At 44.3% G+C, this 20145-nt stretch overlaps 1 long non-coding RNA gene across 1 annotated transcript; it reads left to right on the top strand.

Moving 5' to 3' along the window:
• Positions 1-237: 237 nt before the first annotated feature.
• LOC138657971 (uncharacterized) lies at positions 238-18896 on the top strand. Its single transcript, XR_011317278.1, has 5 exons — positions 238-489; positions 1046-1132; positions 5066-5137; positions 9271-9372; positions 18687-18896. It is a non-coding gene; the product is annotated as an uncharacterized lncRNA (long non-coding RNA).
• Positions 18897-20145: the final 1249 nt, after the last annotated feature.

The raw sequence follows: 20145 nt of genomic DNA on the forward strand, positions 1-20145 counted from the left end.
CAGACACGCTCACACAGCGTGCAATGTGGGCGTGACTCTGCTGTATACTGGAGCCAGCAGACAGGTACAGTGCCGGCACCTATCCTCCTCCCTCCTGCATGAGTTCCTCTGGCTCTCCCCGGTCACTGCTCGCAGTAGAGCAGGGAGATCGTGTGTCCCTGCTCTACAACGGAACATGGAGATTAACTATATCAGCGGGCTGTGCACGCTGATATAATTAAGTGTAGTGTAGCTCCAGGTGGGCCCCTGTGAGCGGTGGGCCCGGGGCGGCCGCAGCCTCTGCCCCCCCCTGGTAGCTACGCTACTGACAAGGTTAATTATGAAAGGAACACCATTCTTAATGTAAAGCACAGAGGTGGATCGCTGATTTTTGGGGATGTGTGAGCTACAAAGGCACAGGAAACATGGACAAAGTTGAAGGAAAGATGAATGCAACAAGTTATCAGTAAATACTGGAGGTAAATTTGCAATCATCAGCCCGGAAATTAGGTATGTGAACTTTTGATGAGGGTCATTTGGATGTTTTGGGTTGTCATTGTGATTTAGAAAGAGAAAACACAATAGTTTGACAATAAATGGCTTCACCCAACCACTATCCACGAGTGGAGAAAAAGTTTTAGTGCTATCATGCATATTCTTTGAAAAAAGGCCAAGAAAGCAAAAAGTTTGCCATATTATGGAAACTTTTGAGCACAACTGTATGTGAGTATAATTAGTGTTTTATCAGCCATGCTCCTGTCCATGCTGGCATCACATAATCATCTCTTTAACTTTCTGTATCACTTTGTGGAGTCGTGGTTATGCCTCTTAATTAATTTGGCCTACTTTACTAATTCACACACTTAAGACTGAGGTACAAAATATCAGTCTTAATTTTCAGGGCTTTGGGTAGATATAAACACAGTGCCAACAGGCATCTTTAGTACATAAAATGTATTCAATTTTTATTTTTTATATTTTCTTAGTAATTCCAGTGTTTTATTTTCATTTTAAAATAGACTTACTTCTAAATGTAGTATTCTTGCTTTATTTAAATTTATATTAGCTCTTCAACCATTTCGTCCTTCAGAACCAGTGTATGAAGAGGTTCACTTAAACTTGATAAGAAAAAACGAGCTCTCTCACAAATCTGGTAAGTTTAATATTGTTATATTTATTAGCTTGGAATCTAATTGTTGACGTGAGAAGATGTATTAGGTGTTTTGAAGAGTTTTTGAAGCCTCTTAAATCCGGTTTATGAACAGCTTCATAGACTCCCGAAAAACCCTTCTAATTCATGTCTATTGGAAATTCACATTGCTGTAATATGAGGAATAATTTTTTTTTCCTAGATGAGGATAGGAAACGTGCCTGTGTTAGAGTCGGGAATTTTATTCCTTCTCAGCTTTTTTCTGTTTAGGTACCCAAGCTATGAGTAATAATCAGAGTACCGAGTCCTTGTCTTTCCAAATAGTCTCTGATTATTACAGTCTACCACCCTACCCATACCCTCCGCTCCGCTAATGACCTCAGGTTAGCATCCTCAATAATCAGAACCTCCCACTCCCGTCTCCAAGACTTTACACGTGCTGCGTCGATTCTTTGGAATGTACTACCTAGGTTAATACGATTAATCCCCAATCCCCACAGTTTTAAGCGTACCCTAAAAACTAATTTGTTCAGATTAGCCTACCGCCTCAACGCATTAACCTAACTATCCCTGCGTGGCCCATTAAAAAAACAAAACAAAACATAATTGGGTTCCTCGCATCATGTTCTCATACACTTTATGCAGTTAATAGCCCTCTGTGTCTGTACTGCTACATACTTAGGCTGATAACTGGTTCATGCAGCTTTACATGAACACCCGAGCCTTACACTATGGCTGGTCCGAATAACTAAAGCAATTGTTACCATCCACCTCTCGTGTCTCCCATTTGCCTCATAGTTTGTAAGCTTGCGAGCAGGGCCCTCATTCCTCCTGGTATCTATTTTGAACTGTGATTTCTGTTATGCTGTAATGTCTATTGTCTGTACAAGTCCCCTCTATAATTTGTAAAGCGCTGCAGAATATGTTGGCGCTATATAAATAAAATTATTATTATTATTATTATTAATTTTGGTTATGTTGATCTTTCAGAAAGCAAGATCAAAGGGAATTGAGGCATTACACAATAATTTGGCAGAAACATGAGTTATAGAATGGGTTGTCAAAAACATCCTGGGATACAAAATAAATTACATGAAAGAATGTGGGAGAACTTTCCATTTGTCAGAGTGACCTGGTTCAAGAGAATTTAGACTGAATCCACAGAATTTTGGGTGGTTGTCCTATGTTGTCATTGAATTTGGAAACCACAATGTGTCCTTGACAATTTCTGGGAATTGTAAGAAAAAGCATAAAAACGGCCATAAAAATATCTGTTCGTAGACAGATGATAACTTGGAACATAAGTCATTCTTGCATATCACTATTTTCTTGCATTTTATTCAGTTTAAAAGAACAGACATTAAAGGGAACCTGTCACCCCGAAAATCGCGGGTGAGGTATGCCCACCGGCATCAGGGGCTTATCTACAGCATTCTGCAATGCTGTAGATAAGCCCCCGATGTTACCTGAAAGAGGAGAAAAAGACGTTATATTATACTCACCCAGGGGCGGTCCCGCTGCTGGTCTGGTCGGATGGGCGTCTCCGGTCCGCTGCGGCGCCTCCCATCTTCATTACAAGACGCCCTCTTCTGATCTTCAGCCACGGCTCCGGCGCAGGCGTACTTTGCTCTGCCCTGTTGTTCAGACAAAGTACTGCAGTGCGCAGGCGCCGAGCCTCTGACCTTTCCGGCGCCTGCGCACTGCAGTACTATCCTCTGCCCTCAAGAGGGCAGAGCAAAGTACGCCTGCGCCGGAGCTGTGGCTGAAGATCAGAACAGGACGTCTTGTAATGAAGATAGGAGGCGCCGCAGCGGACCGGAGACGCCCATCCGACCTGACCAGCAGCGGGACCACCCCTGGGTGAGTATAATATAACGTCTTTTTCTCCTCTTTCAGGTAACATCGGGGGCTTATCTACAGCATTACAGAATGCTGTAGATAAGCCCCTGATGCCGGTGGGCTTACCTCGGCCGCGATTTTCGGGGTGACAGGTTCCCTTTAACCATTTCGTTCACACCTGCTGAGAGTGCATGCCACTTTTTTCAGCAAATCCCAGTGCCCAGGAAGTCTTTCTGTTGTAGAAACTGAGCAAAAACTGAGAGTAATCTCTCCAAATTCTCCTTGAATATTGGTTAATATCTATTTGTGTAATTAATTTCGTATGACATTATTTATACAAAAAGATACTTGAAGTGATCATCTCTTAAAATCTCTACCCCCAATATGCCTGCTTATCTAAAGGTACAGTTACACTTAACGATTTACCAACGATCACGACCAGCGATACGACCTGGCCGTGATCGTTGGTAAGTCGTTGTGTGGTCGCTGGAGAGCTGTCACACAGACAGCTCTCCAGCGACCAACGATGCCGAAGTCCCCGGGTAACCAGGGTAAACATTGGGTTACTAAGCGCAGGGCCGCGCTTAGTAACCCGATGTTTACCCTGGTTACCATTGTAAAAGTAAAAAAAAAACCACTACATACTTACATTCCTGTCGCGTCCCCCGGCCTCAGCTTCCCTGCACTGTGTAAGCGCTGGCCGGAAAGCAGAGCAGTGACATCACCGCTGTGCTCTGCTTTACGGCCGGCCGGCGCTGACACTGGGGGACGCAGGGAAGCTGACGCTGAAAGACGCGACAGGAATGTAAGTATGTAGTGTTTTTTTTTTACTTTTACAATGGTAACCAGGGTAAACATCGGGTTGCTAAGCGCGGCCCTGCGCTTAGTAACCCGATGTTTACCCTGGGTACCAGTGAAGACATCGCTGAATCAGCGTCACTCACGCCGATTCCGCGATGTCAGCGGGTGATCCAGCGACGAAATAAAGTCCTGATCATTCCCCAGCGACCAACGATCTCCCAGCAGGGGCCTGATTGTTGGTCGCTGTCACGCATAACGATTCCGTTAACGATATCGTTGCTACGTCACAAAAAGCAACGATATCGTTAACAATATCGTTATGTGTGACGGTACCTTAACCCTTGGGTGTTGATAACACAAGTCCTGGAAAACTCCAAGGTCGCAGTCCCATTCTATCTCTCTCCCCGAAACAGGTGTTTAATACGTACAAATCTACAAATATTCTTTTGTCCCTTCCATGAGAACATCTCTTGGAATTACATTTTGCTAAAACTTTTAATTTTCCAAACAATTTTAATCTCGTATATCCTGTCATTTCAGGAAGAGTTTTCAGCAACACTTCCAGGATTATAATAACTGGTAACACCTCATTATAAGTTGACAATCACAGTGGTTGATGTCACAGAACATGCTGATTAGATGTTTTACTATAAGATAAAGATCGAGTCTGTTCATGGTGGCTAATGTACATGTGACATTTTTGAAACAGGAAGTTAGTTTATAAAAGCATTATTGGCCAGGGTGAAAATTCCAAAGATTATATATTAAATTAACATAGATCGGTATATGGTAAAGTATAAAATTATTGCCAAAAAAATAATACACTCACTAACAATTAGAAAAATATTTAGAATTGAGATTCTTCAGTGGTTGATACCTGTTAATGGCTAACTAAAAAGATGGTAACAAATTGCAAGCTTTTGAGACTCTCTTCATCAGGCATAGACTAAAAGAAATTCTGGGGAATCACATATTTATGCACAACACATCACAGAAAAAAAAAGAAAATAAACAAACATGGATTTTTCTATCTAGTGGCTAACAGAGTACCAAGATATATATCTTTCCTGTCACTAACAGTTATTAATATATTTTTTATGGCTTGTCTTTAACAGAAGGAAAGTAATGGATGAGAACCAGCATTTAATAATTAGCTAATTAATGATTAGTATAAGCTACTTTAGGATGAATCTTACAAATTAAATAAATTTGTATTGCACTGCAAAAATAACTGGTTTTGTCTTGTCAACTATTGGGGCAATTGTGTTATACCAATTATTATAATTTGTGTTCTAGAGCTGGAAAATGGATATGATGATGTGGATGATAAATTGTCCTTTAATTCTGAAGGGAAAGACAACAAAAAAGGTCTGTATATTTTCATACTTTGCTTGCTTTTTATTGTAGATATTATTTTTAAAGATTTACACTGCATTTAGCTTAAATATTACATTTCAAAAGATATTTAAAAAAAGTATATTTTGCATTAGTTAACTTCTTCTAGGCAAATCTGTCTTTACAATTATTGCAGTCTTCTGTCACTAGGGCAGGATCATTCTTCATACCTGCTTCAGATGCGGTCCCTTCGGTGCCAGCCTGCTCCGTCTCCGCTGGGATCTGGAACGCTGACTGCGGGGCCTTGCGCTGTGGCGTTGTCATCTCTGTTTGCAGTATCTCGCTTTCTGGCAGGGCCTTGCTTTCTGGCTTCGGAGCGCTGGAACTTCTTTCTCGCTCCGGACCACACGAGGCTGCCGACAGACGTCTGGTGAGGCCCCCGTTGACGGTCTCCTTCCACCCGGCCTCAGTGCTCAGCTGCGTCCGCCGGAGTTGATCGCTGAGCTCGTCCACTCCGGCCTGCAGGAAGTCGGGGCCAACAGGTGACGCCTGGCCGCGGTATCTCTCTGGGTAGTTGGGGGAGTCCTCTGCTCCGACCCCACGCTCCGATCCCGTTCGGCTTGTCATGGCGTCTCCCACGTGGTTCACTTCTTCTCCCTCCTTGTCCTTTTCCCGCTCTCTCCTTCGTGGGCGGTATCATTTTCTTTGTCTCCGCCCTCCACTGAGGATCAGGAGGCGGATCCCAGCTGCTGACTGACACGTCCTCAAAGTACAGAAATATTTAGACTGGGCGGCCATTACTTTTCGCGCTCTTCAGCTTGCTCACGCCCACTTCCACGCCCTTCTTCTCCTGCGCTCCTCGTGGCACAGCAATGGCGGCGGTTTTGGCGGGAATCTTGCGGCAGATAGCAATACACAGTCTTTGCAATAAATCCCAGTTCAAACACGTTTCAATCACAGTTCCAAGGCACACATGACCTGATTCTTCAGGCTTAAGTACGATCCTGTTCGTGACGCCAAGTTGGAGCGCCCCCAGACACAGGGCCACGAGTTCTCGGTATCGGGCCTCTCTGGTTCGGTTCTGAGGCTGTCACAGTGGCTAGACCCGGTCCGCGTCCCTGCTAAGGGGCGTCCAATAAAGGTGGTGCAGTCTGTCAGGGGTTCGTGACGCCACCTGTGGTGTTCGGTCAGGGTGACGGACGCTGCTGTGGGGTCCGCTGGGGTGATGGAATAGCAGCTGGATGGTATACCTTCCCACAGGTGAAGTGTGTCCCCAGGGCTTCCCAGTAAGGTGGATGGGGATGGTGTGAGGTGCGGGCAATAACGAGGACACAAGGTTGCAGTCTCTTTACCTCTTTACTGAAGACTTCAAGCTCCTCAATCCAGAGCACGTTTAACAGGGCTATCAGAGACAGGCTGGTCTGATGGGCACTTCCAGAGTTTCCCTCGCAGATGGAAATCGTTGCCCACCACTAGCGCCTTTGTGTTGTAGTTCTACCCTGCTGAGCATTCGGAATAGTCCTCACAACTGCTGTTCTCGTTTCATTCGTTCTTTACAGCTTTCTCTGTCTCGTTAGTTCCAGATGTTACTAGTTTCTCGTCCCCCAGTATGTTTTGGCTAGGACGCACCCGTATGACGAGAAGGCTTGGAGGTCTTCTGGGACCCTAGAGACGCCCCTCTCCCAATTTTGCCCCCTATGTCTTCTAAGGAAATTTAAGGTAGACAGCCAACCTATAATTAACTGTCCTGCGGAGTTTGAAGTAAGGCCTAGAGTCAGTTACTTCCGCGGTGTTCCGGCCACTGGCTACACGCCTAAGTAGGATGTTGCTTCGGTCTCACGGCACGACTCCTACTGGTACTCCTTGTTGCTAGATCTCGTTTACACTGTTCCACAATATCCTTCCTTTCTTGTCTTTTTCTTAGGATACCGCCGCAAGGAGGTGCAGGTGCGGTTCCGTAACGTTCTGTTCTGTTCACTAGGCACCTGCCAGGTTCCCACGCCTGACAGGGACCCCCCCTGTGTCTTCTCCCTGCAACACCCCCTGCCACGGGATGTTGCCTGAATCCAACCCAGTCAGCTTCTGACTAACTTTCTATCCGACCCCTAGTTTTACGAGTGTGAGGAGGGGCCCAATAAATAAAGTCTTTTGCTCCCCCTAGTGGCCGGAGTGTGAAGTGTAATGTGTGCTGGTGATACCTGGTCAGAAGAATTCCTTCAGTGCCATCAGACGTACCATCACTCCCCTTAGTGGCAGAGTGTCATACTGCAACGACCAGGTATCTGCGCTGCAATAACCCTATGGGAAAATTTCCCTATTGAAATACATTGAGACAATGCATTCCAATGTGGGGGGGGAAAATTTTGAAACGCAAATTGCGCCAAAACTACAAATCCGATCGACACGAAAAATACTTAGCACACCTCTCATGGACGCTGGCTTCGAAATGACGCCTCACTGGAGTCTGTGGGTGCAGCGGTTCGGGCAGCATTAATTGCGGACTGAATAATAATAATAAGACGTTAACTACGATCAGATTACAATATAGTGCTTTGTGCCAAAGCACTATAATTATATACCTCTATAGCTTCATATGACAGAAAAAGTAGAAGGCTAGAGGATTACACATTTCAGATCATGATTCTTGGTGATAAGATTGTGATTAGGATCACCATGATCTGAAACGCGAGAGCCAGGAGCCCTCTTGCTTTATGCCGCCTGAGTGCCATATGTTTGTGTTGTTGACGCTTCCTTGAATTTATTTTGCTACTTAAAGGGACTCTGTCACCTGAATTTGGATGGAACAATTTTCAGCCATAGAGGTGGGGTTTTCGGGTGTTTGATTCACCCTTTCCTTACCTGCTGGCTGCAATATTGGATTGAAGTTCATTCTCTGTCCTCCATAGTACACGCCTGCGCAAGGCAAGATTGCCTTGTGCAGGCATGTACTACGGAGGACAGAGAATGAACTTCAATCCAATATTGCAGCCAGCATGCAGACATCGGGTAAGGAAAGGGTGAATCAAACACCCGAAAACCCCGCCTCTGTGGCTGAAGATTTTTCCCTCCAAATTCAGGTGACAGAGTCCCTTTAAGTGTTGATTGAAGACTAAACCATCCTGGATTGACCTGTTTTTATACCATTATGGCATCCCAAGGATTTGCGACTCAAGAGGGGTGAGCTGCCATTGTACTATTTATTTATATCCTAAAAACAACTAACAATGTAGAAATTTGTACTCACCTACACACATGAAAAACAATGGAAATATGTGGTTTTAGTATAGACAAAAAAGGCAAAAGGTTTCAGAGAATCGAAATGACAGAACATCTGCAGTAAAAATTTACACTTTGAAATTTCAAAGTTGGGACTGTGGCGCGCACACAGGAAGCAGGAAGCAAGAGCACTCCGAGGGCCGCGCTTAAGGCCAGGTCAGTGAGTAAGCCGGCGTCCCTGCATAGAGGGAGAAAGGGACACTATACAGGGGAGCTAGCAGTAGCGCTACAGAAGGCTGCATTAATATATCTGTATTTTGTCTCTCATTGGTTATGTGTTTGCTAAATATTCTACATTCCAGCACCAAACCACCCCAGACAAAACTTTCTAAGTGAAACATGTCTGGTGCAGTGGTTCCCTGGCTCCCTGCTGTACTATTGGGTCACATTGACTAAGGCTATGTTCACACTTTGCAGATTCCACTGCGGATTTTTCCGCAGCAGAATTCCAAAATCCGCAGTGAAAACCCGTCGCAGTTTTTACTGCGGATTTATCGCGGTTTTTACTGCGGTTTCTTCTGCAGTTTTCTATTGGAGCAGGTGAAAATCCTCAGAAAAGAAGTGACATGCTGTGGAATGTAATCCGCAGCGTTTCCGCGCGTTTTTTTTCCGCAGCATGTGCACTGCGTTTTTTGTTTCCCATAGGTTTACATTGTTCTGTAAACTCATGGGAAACTGCTGCAGATCCGCAGCGGTCAAATCCGCTGCGGATCCGCAGCAAAATCCGCAAAGTGTGAATATAGCCTAAGTTTCTGTGGTGAATGTTTTTTCAAGGCATGCTTACATCCTTTATCAAAGTGTTGTCAGACTTTCTACAAAGCTTATTTTGCTATATTGCTAGGATAAAAAAGTACACCTGCATAACATGAAATATTAAAATGTTATTCTAGGGCAAGAAAATGGATATGATGATGTTGATGACTTTTTGTCTGAGCCCAATATTAACGATGGGGTTGTTGAGAAAAAAACAAGCAAGGCAAATTCTTATAATGGTTTGTATCTGTTTATAGTAAATATTTTTATTATGTGTATTCTAGATACATTTATAGTTTACACTTTAAAATATACGTTCATAATTTATTTTTTTGAAAGCACATTATTTCATGACTAACAATAAAAGATGAAAGGATGATAAGTTGTACTATAAAATTTATTTATTGTTAAAAGCAGCAAATCCGAAGTAAAAAGTTACGTTTGTTAAAAAATTAAAGTAAAAACAAAAAATATACAACTATTCAGTTTCATAGTAATAATAATAATAATAATAATCTTTATTTTTATATAGCGCTAACATATTCCGCAGCGCTTTACAGTTTTTGCACACATTATCATCACTGTCCCTGATGGGGCTCACAATCTAGAATCCCTATCAGTATGTCTTTGGAATGTGGGAGGAAACCGGAGTGCCCGGAGGAAACCCACGCAAACACGGAGAGAACATACAAACTCTTTGCAGATGTTGTCCTGGGTGGGATTAGAACCCAGGACCCCAGTGCTGCAAGGCGGCAGTGCTAACCACTGCGCCACCGTGCTGTACGCTTGAATACATAAATACTATAAAAAGTACTTTTGTTTTGAGAGTGGATACTTTTGAGCTTGTATACATGGCTTTATGTGTAGGAATATTGCATATCTATACAAATATAAAATAAAAATATGGGCACTGTCATGGTCTGTCGGGAGTTTCTATTACGGTCCTTCTAGGGTTAATCCTATGTGGCCTCTCTTTGGTTTGGGGAGGGCTGTAAGTAACTGCACTGGTGCTGTGCTTGTTGTCAGTGATAAGTCCGTCCCTGGCTGAGTAGCTGACCCTTGTATACATGTGTATATTGACTGCTTCTGTACGATTGCTTTGTGTATTATCCGGTCTGTCTCCAATTTGATATTTGTCTGCTGATTCTGTAATTTCTGTGTTACTCTTGGTTCTACCCCGGCTACGTCCCTGACTTCCATTCCGCCTGTTCCCCTGGTACTGCATTGCTCTCTCTGGCTTCTGACTCCCAGCTTGCTTCTTACCATTCGTGTTACCCACTTGTTACTGCGCTGCCCTCTGATCTGGCCTCAGCTCTATTGACTATTCTCCCAGCTCTACTGGGTTCCACTATCCCTGCTAGCAGTCCGGGACCTAGTTTTGCCTCCAGTCACTCCCCCAGTGGTCACGTGTTACAGGTCCTGTTCCTCCTGCAGCACTGTTTCAGCCGTGCTCACATTCCACTGCAAAAACTCCTCAGGTTTCCCCAGCACATCTTTGGACACGCATACAGTCTCTGGTGGTGAGTCTGATACGGTGTCCATCACAGGTACAAAAGATTCAGACAACCTCACATAGCCTGTGAAATATAGAATTAAAAGATTCAGACTAAAAAATAAAATAGTGAGACAGTACATGGAACTGCACAGCCTCTAAAATCTGGAACTAAATTTTGAAGATAAATGTGAGCTCCAGGTTGACACCAGGATGTTGTAGAAAATCTAACTTGACTCCTATTTTTACTTCTTACCTCGACCTATAAAGAATAAACAATTAGACATATTTTTAAGAGAACATTCTGCCATTCTTAGGCTGCCACTAGATGGAGAACATTGCTCATTGTAAATAGTGTAGTGCAAGAAGTTGTTAGGGCTGGCAGAACACACCAAATAGTAATAAAGAAGATATCAGGTGTGTTCGCAGCCCGGGGTTCACCGTGCAGAGATGACATCTGCTGCTCGGTAATGGCCGGCAGTATATGGTGGTATAACATAAACACACGCTGGTTAGCTTGACCCGGTATGTAAGGAGGTGAACCCTGTTGCGTCACAGAGCCGCAATACCACGGAGTGAACACTAGTATTAGGTCACAGGACTCTGCCCCAAGGACATGGGATTAGAGCCCGTCTAGACCACAAGCGCTTGGCGCCGCAAGTGCGGTGCCAGGGAAAAACTAAATAAAGTTTTACTGCACTAAGTGCGTACAGCACCGCTCTGGCGGACGCCACTTACCACCCTAACTAGGGCCAGGAAAGTGCACTAGTTGCGCACGGTGCCGCCCTGGCAGTCGCTGCTAATAGATGAAGTATACTCGTGCCTAGTGCTGAATGGCACAGTCTGGTGCTAGATAGCTCAATCACCCTAGTACATGCAACAATGCTAGGGATGGGTATGATTAAGGAGCGTTCACCAGATTCAATCACACCCCAATAGCCAATTACAAGATAGCGTTTGATGCTCGTCAGAAGATAGGAGTAAGGTTGGTTTCACATTTGCCGGTGGAAGGGCTGCGGATGGCAGCATACTTCCTCCCTTCTTCCTCATTGAAGCCCCGCCTACGCTCTGCCTACTGCTCCATGTGTCCTGCCTTGCCCTGCATGCCTATCTTTAACATTGGGTATACAGGGACGTGCATTGTATGCTGATGCGTCCATGGTGACTGCATGGAAACTCCAAATTCAAGGAGGAAGAAAGGAGGTAGTATTCTGCCATCCCCAGCCCTCCCGACCGTAAATGTGAAACTAGCCTAACTGATGCACATCTCAAGCTACACATAAAAGATACTTGTATGATTTTAGATGCCAAAGATGATAATAATGTAGAAGATAGACTCAAAACAATTTCAAACTCAGGTCTCGCCTGCTGTATCACGTTTGTAAAAAAAATAAAATAAATACTTTTTAATTTGCAACAGCTCTGCACAATTTCAACACCACTAAATGAAAAGGTTGGATATAGCGGGATGTATCACGATTAGCAACAGAAAAAAAAATATTTTAATGTGCATGAGGTCTGCAGACAGCTTCATATCACTGCCACAAAATGACATCCTGGGATACGGCGGGCTGTAATGTGTTAGGTCTGCAGACAGCTTCATGTCACTGCCTGTTGTGAATTCTGTGGCAGAGCTCCCTCCTGTGGTCACAAGTGGTACTTCGGCTGGTTCTCTCTGTGAGCTTCCATTGGTGGAGGAAAGTGGTACTGCGGCTTCTGAGTTTCCTTCCTCAGGTTATGTGGTGAAGTCGTTAGGTGCTTCTCTATTTAACTCCACCTAGTGCTTTGATCCTGGCTTCCAGTCAATGTTCTAGTATTGGACCTGTTTCCTCCTGGATCGTTCCTGTGGCCTGCTGCTCTGCATAGCTAAGTTCCTCTTTGCTATTTGTTTGCTGTTTTTTTCTGTCCAGCTTGTCAATTTGTTTTTTTCTGCTTGCTGGAAGCTCTGGGACGCAGAGGGTGTACCTCCGTGCTGTTAGTTCGGTATGGAGGGTCTTTTTGCCCCCTTTGCGTGGTTTTTGTAGGGTTTTGTGTTGACCGCAAAGTTACCTTTCCTATCCTCGCTCTGTTCAGAAAGTTGGGCCTCACTTTGCTAAATCTATTTCATCTCTACGTTTGTCTTTTCATCTTACTCACAGTCATTATATGTGGGGGCTGCCTTTTCCTTTGGGGTATTTCTCTGAGGCAAGGTAGGCTTATTTTCTATCTTCAGGCTAGCTAGTTTCTCAGGCCGTGCCGAGTTGCATAGGCAGCGTTAGGCGCAATCCACGGCTGCCTTTAGTGTGGTTGGAGAGGATTAGAGATGGCGGTCAACAGAGTTCCCACGTCTCAGAGCTCGTTCTTGTTTTTTGGGTTATTGCCAGGTCACTGTATGTGCGCTGACCTCTATGTCCATTGTGGTACTGAATTACCTTTCATAACAGTACTGGAAGCCAAAGTACTAATGATTCTCAATAGAGGGAAAAAAGAAGTTCTGAGACCATTTTTTTTCTTTGCACTGTGTTTTGCCTTTTTTTTCCCCTAGACATTTGGGTGGTTCAGGACACAGGTGTAGCAATGGACATTAAAGGTCTGTCTTCATGTGTGGATCAGCTCACGTCAAGAGTGCAAAGTATTCAAGACTTTGTGGTTCAGAATTCTATGTTAGAACCGAGAATCCCTATTCCTGATTTGTTTTTTGGAGATAGAACTAAATTTCTGAGTTTCAAAAATAATTGTAAACTATTTCTGGCTTTGAAACCTCGCTCCTCTGGTGACCCAGTTCAACAAGTTAGGATCGTTATTTATTTTTTGCGTGGCGATCCTCAGGACTGGGCATTTTCCCTTGCGCCAGGGAATCCTGCATTAAGTAATATCGATGCATTTTTCCTGGCGTTCGGATTGCTGTACGATGAGCCTAATTCTGTGGATCAGGCAGAGAAGAATTTGCTGGCTCTGTGTCAGGGTCAGGATGAAATAGAGGTATATTGTCAGAAATTTAGAAAGTGGTCCGTACTCACTCAGTGGAATGAAGGTGCGCTCGCAGCTATTTTTAGAAAAGGTCTCTCTGAAGCCCTTAAAGATGTCATGGTGGGATTTCCTATGCCTGCTGGTCTGAATGAGTCTATGTCTTTGGCCATTCAGATCGGTCGACGCTTGCGCGAGCGTAAATCTGTGCACCATTTGGCGGTATTACCTGAGCTTAAACCTGAGCCAATGCAGTGCGATAGGACTTTGACCAGAGTTGAACGGCAAGAACACAGACGTCTGAATGGGCTGTGTTTCTACTGTGGTGATTCCACTCATGCAATCTCTGATTGTCCTAAGCGCACTAAGCGGTTCGCTAGGTCTGCCACCATTGGTACGGTACAGTCAAAATTTCTTCTGTCCGTTACCTTGATCTGCTCTTTGTCATCGTATTCTGTCATGGCATTTGTGGACTCAGGCGCTGACCTGAATTTGATGGACTTGGAGTATGCTAGGCGTTGTGGGTTTTTCTTGGAGTCCTTGCAGTGTCCTATTCCATTGAGAGGAATTGATGCTACGCCTTTGGCCAAGAATAAGCTTAAGTACTGGACCCAGCTGACCATGTGCATGGCTCCTGCACATCAGGAGGTTATTCGCTTTCTGGTGTTGCATAATCTGCATGATGTGGTCGTGTTGGGGTTGCCATGGCTACAAGTCCATAATCCAGTTTTAGATTGGAAATCCATGTCTGTGTCCAGCTGGGGTTGTCAGGGGGTACATGGTGATGTCCCATTTCTGTCTATTTCGTCATCCACCCCTTCTGAGGTTCCTGAGTTCTTGTCTGATTACCGGGATTTATTTGATGAGCCCAAGTCCGATACCCTACCTCCGCATAGGGATTGTGATTGTGCTATCGATTTGATTCCTGGTAGCAAATTCCCAAAAGGTCGACTGTTTAATTTATCTGTGCCTGAGCACGCCGCTATGCGGAGTTATGTGAAGGAGTCTTTGGAGAAGGGGCATATTCGCCCGTCATCGTCGCCATTGGGAGCAGGGTTCTTTTTTGCAGCCAAGAAGGATGGTTCACTGAGACCTTGTATAGATTACCGCCTTCTAAATAAGATCACGGTTAAATTTCAGTACCCCTTGCCATTGTTATCTGATTTGTTTGCTCGGATTAAGGGGGCTAGTTGGTTCACCAAGATAGATCTTCGTGGTGCGTATAATCTTGTGCGTATTAAGCGAGGCGATGAGTGGAAAACTGCATTTAATACGCCCGAGGGCCATTTTGAGTATCTAGTAATGCCATTCGGACTTGCCAATGCTCCATCAGTGTTTCAGTCCTTTATGCATGACATCTTCCGAGAGTACCTGGATAAATTCCTGATTGTGTACTTAGATGACATTTTGATCTTCTCGGATGATTGGGAGTCTCATGTGAAGCAGGTCAGAACGGTGTTTCAGGTCCTGCGTGCTAATTCTTTGTTTGTGAAGGGATCAAAGTGTCTTTTTGGTGTTCAGAAGGTTTCATTTTTGGGGTTCATCTTTTCCCCTTCTACTATCGAGATGGATCCTGTTAAGGTCCAAGCCATCCATAATTGGACTCAGCCGACATCTCTGAAAAGTCTGCAAAAGTTCCTGGGCTTTGCTAATTTTTATCGTCGCTTCATCTGCAATTTTTCTAGTATTGCTAAACCATTGACCGATTTGACCAAGAAAGGTGCTGATTTGGTCAATTGGTCTTCTGCTGCGGTGGAAGCTTTTCAAGAGTTGAAGCGTCGTTTTTCTTCTGCCCCTGTGTTGTGTCAACCAGATGTTTCGCTTCCGTTCCAGGTTGATGTTGATGCTTATGAGATTGGAGCAGGGGCTGTTTTGTCGCAGAGAAGTTCTGATTTCTCGGTGATGAAACCATGCGCCTTCTTTTCCAGGAAGTTTTCGCCTGGTGAGCGAAATTATGATGTTGGCAATCGAAAGTTGCTGGCCATGAAGTGGGCATTTGAGGAGTGGCGTCATTGGCTTGAAGGAGCTAAGCATCGCGTGGTGGTCTTGACTGATCATAAGAACTTGACTTATCTCGAGTCCGCCAAGCGGTTGAATCCTTGACAAGCTCGTTGGTCGTTGTTTTTTGCCCGTTTTGACTTTGTGATTTCATATCTTCAGGGCTCTAAAAATGTGAAGGCGGATGCTCTGTCTAGTTTTGTGCCCGACTCTCCGGGTGTATCTGAGCCGGCGGGTATCCTCAAAGAGGGAGTAATTGTGTCTGCCATCTCCCCTGATTTGCGGCGGGTGCTGCAAAAATTTCAGGCTAATAAACCTGATCGTTGCCCAGCGGAGAAACTGTTTGTCCCTGATAGGTGGACGAATAAAGTTATCTCTGAGGTTCATTGTTCGTGTTGGCTGGTCATCCTGGAATCTTTGGTACCAGAGAGTTGGTGGCTAGATCCTTTTGGTGGCCATCTCTGTCGCGGGATGTGCGTACTTTTGTGCAGTTCTGTGCGATTTTTGCTCGGGCTAAGCCCTGCTGTTCTCGTTCCAGTGGGTTGCTTTTGCCCTTGCCGGTCCCGAAGAGGCCTTGGACACATATATCTCTATGGATTTTATTTCAGATCTTCCTGTCTCTCAAAAGATGTCAGTCATTTGGGTGGTCTGTGATCGCTTCTCTAAGATGGTCCATTTGGTACCCTTGTCTAAATTGCCTTCCTCCTCTGATTTGGTGCCATTGTTTTTCCAGCATGTGGTTCGTTTGCATGGCATTCCGGAGAATATCGTTTCTGACAGAGGTTCCCAGTTTGTTTCGAGGTTTTGGCGAGCCTTTTGTGGTAGGATGGGCATTGACTTGTCTTTTTCCTCGGCTTTCCATCCTCAGACTAATGGCCAGACCGAACGAACCAATCAGACCTTGGAAACATATCTGAGATGCTTTGTTTTTGCTGATCAGGACGACTGGGTGTCCTTTTTGCCTTTGGCTGAGTTCGCCCTTAATAATCGGGCCAGCTCAGCTACCTTGGTTTCACTGTTTTTCTGCAACTCTGTGTTCCATCCTCGTTTCTCTTCAGGGCAGGTTGAGTCTTCGGACTGTCCTGGTGTGGATACTGTGGTGGACAGGTTGCAGCAGATTTGGACTCATGTGGTGGACAATTTGACTTTGTCCCAGGAGAAGGCTCAACGTTTTGCTAATCGCAGACGCTGTGTGGGTCCCCGACTTCGGGTTGGGGACTTGGTTTGGTTATCTTCTCGTCATATTCCTATGAAGGTTTCCTCTCCTAAGTTTAAACCTCGTTTTATTGGTCCGTATAGGATTTCTGAGGTTCTTAATCCTGTGTCTTTTCGTCTGACCCTTCCAGATTCATTTTCCATACATAACGTATTCCATAAGTCATTGTTGCGGAGATACGTGGCACCTATGGTTCCATCTGTTGATCCTCCTGCCCCGGTTTTGGTGGAGGGGGAGTTGGAGTATATTGTGGAGAAGATTTTGGATTCTCGTGTTTCAAGGCGGAAACTCCAGTATCTGGTTAAGTGGAAGGGTTATGCTCAGGAAGATAATTCCTGGGTCTTTGCCTCTGATGTCCATGCTCCCGATCTTGTTCGTGCCTTTCATATGGCTCATCCTGGTCGTCCTGGGAGCTCTGGTGAGGGTTCGGTGACCCCTCCTCAAGGGGGGGTACTGTTGTGAATTCTGTGGCAGAGCTCCCTCCTGTGGTCACAAGTGGTACTTCGGCTGGTTCTCTCTGTGAGCTTCCGTTGGTGGAGGAAAGTGGTACTGCGGCTTCTGAGTTTCCTTCCTCAGGTGATGTGGTGAAGTCGTTAGGTGCTTCTCTATTTAACTCCACCTAGTGCTTTGATCCTGGCTTCCAGTCAATGTTCTAGTATTGGACCTGTTTCCTCCTGGATCGTTCCTGTGGCCTGCTGCTCTGCATAGCTAAGTTCCTCTTTGCTATTTGTTTGCTGTTTTTTTCTGTCCAGCTTGTCAATTTGTTTTTTTCTGCTTGCTGGAAGCTCTGGGACGCAGAGGGTGTACCTCCGTGCCGTTAGTTCGGTACGGAGGGTCTTTTTGCCCCCTTTGCGTGGTTTTTGTAGGGTTTTGTGTTGACCGCAAAGTTACCTTTCCTATCCTCGCTCTGTTCAGAAAGTTGGGCCTCACTTTGCTAAATCTATTTCATCTCTACGTTTGTCTTTTCATCTTACTCACAGTCATTATATGTGGGGGCTGCCTTTTCCTTTGGGGTATTTCTCTGAGGCAAGGTAGGCTTATTTTCTATCTTCAGGCTAGCTAGTTTCTCAGGCCGTGCCGAGTTGCATAGGCAGCGTTAGGCACAATCCACGGCTGCCTTTAGTGTGGTTGGAGAGGATTAGGGATTGCGGTCAACAGAGTTCCCACGTCTCAGAGCTCGTTCTTGTTTTTTGGGTTATTGCCAGTTCACTGTATGTGCGCTGACCTCTATGTCCATTGTGGTACTGAATTACCTTTCATAACAACTGCCATAAAATTACAACATGGGATACGGCAGGCTGTATCACGTTTTGCAACAGAAAAAAATTGTATTTTTTAAATTTGCTTTAGGTCTGTTTTTAATATATAAGTTCCAATAAAATAAAGATGATTTTATGGGGTATAATTATGATGGATTGAATCAGAGAAGGTGTCAGCCGTGAGATCTCGGTGTGGCCTGATTAGACATGTCAATCTTAATATATCACACTATAAAAGCCAGTTCTGACCTTCTTGAAGGGAGTTTTCTTTTATTTTCCTGTATATTATTGCCTGCTTATGGTTGGAAAAGTAAGCACTCCCCAAAAACACCCCTTTGACTAAAGGGGGCACTGACATAGAAACTTTACAAGATAATGTCTCCACAGTGGTGTTCAGCAATAAAGAAAATAAAGTTTCATTCAGATCTTCAGCTACTTTTCAAGATTTCTCCTATTTGGCATTTTTCTATCCTTGTAAAGGACCTGTAACCATTTTTTACTTTCTAATGATTTTGTAGACTAGCTGGTGTGTGAAAACTTCTTCCTTTTTGTAGTGAACTTTTAAAATTTAGAATTTAAAAGCAAGAGAAAAAAAATTGTGACAAATATATTATAGCCTTTATATTTCTTTTGTTTTTCTAGATACACACTTGGGTGAATATGAGCATCAAGACATCACTCTGCCTTGAAATGATGAGAATTATGATGATGCTATGAGTTTCTGAAATAAATTCATCTGATAAATCAGATGAAAATATAAATGATATTTTTCTTCTCTGAATTATTTTATACTGCTAATCTCTGCATGTTCTGCCATTATATAACAATGTAAAGAGTGTAAGGATTGGTGCATAAAGTGCATTAAAAAGTAATTCATTTAATAATCATATTTTGTGTGATTTCTTCTGTTTACTGATTGACACCCAGTAGAGTTGAGCAAATATTTTTCAGTGGAATGGAATTCTACTTGAATATTACCAAAATCCACATTTGCCAAATTGCCAACCAGTGTAACCACCATTTTGCTAAACTGTGTTTGGCCATCAAAAATGTAAAACATAAAATATATATATATATATATATATATATATATATATATATATATATATATATATATATATATATATATAGATATTTACTCCCCATACCGCTCACCTCTCAGCCTCACTCTTCCGGTCTTCATTGCATCTTATCAGGACCATGAGTGATGAATCCTCAGCTCTGAGCATGAAGAGCTGTATCAGGCCGGTTTCACACGTCAGTGGCTCCGGTACGTGAGGTGACAGTTTCCTCACGAACCGGAGACACTGACTCACGTAGACACATTAAAATCAATGTGCCTCTGCACATGTCAGCGTGTTTTCACGGACCGTGTGTCCGTTTGAAAAACACGGAGACATGTCAGTGTTTGTGGGAACGTACGGATCACACGGACCCATTAAAGTCAATGGGTCCGTGTAAAACACATACCGCACACGGATGCTGTCCGTGTGCAGTCCGTGTGCCGTGCAGGAGACAGCGCTACAGTAAGCGCCGCAACCACCCCCCCGCCCCCCAGCTTGTGGTGCTGAAGCCCCATTCATTTCTTCTCTCCAAAAAAAAAGATTTTTCATTCCTTCTCTCCAGTGAATGCTGCTGGGAAGAAGGAATGAATTATGGATTCAGCACCAAAAGCAGGGGACAGCGCTTAACTCTAGCGCTGTCTCCTGTACAGTGTGTGTGGTACCCAGTCGGCACACGGACGGCACACGGCTGCCGCACATGTGCCACACTGATGTGCCACGTGAGCACACGGACACAAGGACACGGATGACTCTGGTACCGATTTCTCCGCTACTGGAATTATCTGGACGTGTGGGACAGGCCTCATTCAAAGTGGATTGCAATTTTTGCCACTGAAATAAGCCACACAGATGGCATCCAATGAAATTACCACTCACAAATTCAGTGAGCGTTTTAGATTGTCCCATTCTTTAGGAAGGATAGTAAAGGGAGACTGCAATGTGCGGTGACATTTTTTTTTTACATAAATGGCAATTGGATTGAAAGAAAAATCAGAATTCAATGCTTAAGTGTTGTGTCCCCATTGTCTGAGTTGTGT

Source organism: Ranitomeya imitator, chromosome 1, assembly GCF_032444005.1.
Source record: "Ranitomeya imitator isolate aRanImi1 chromosome 1, aRanImi1.pri, whole genome shotgun sequence".
NCBI classification, from domain to species: domain Eukaryota; kingdom Metazoa; phylum Chordata; class Amphibia; order Anura; family Dendrobatidae; genus Ranitomeya; species Ranitomeya imitator.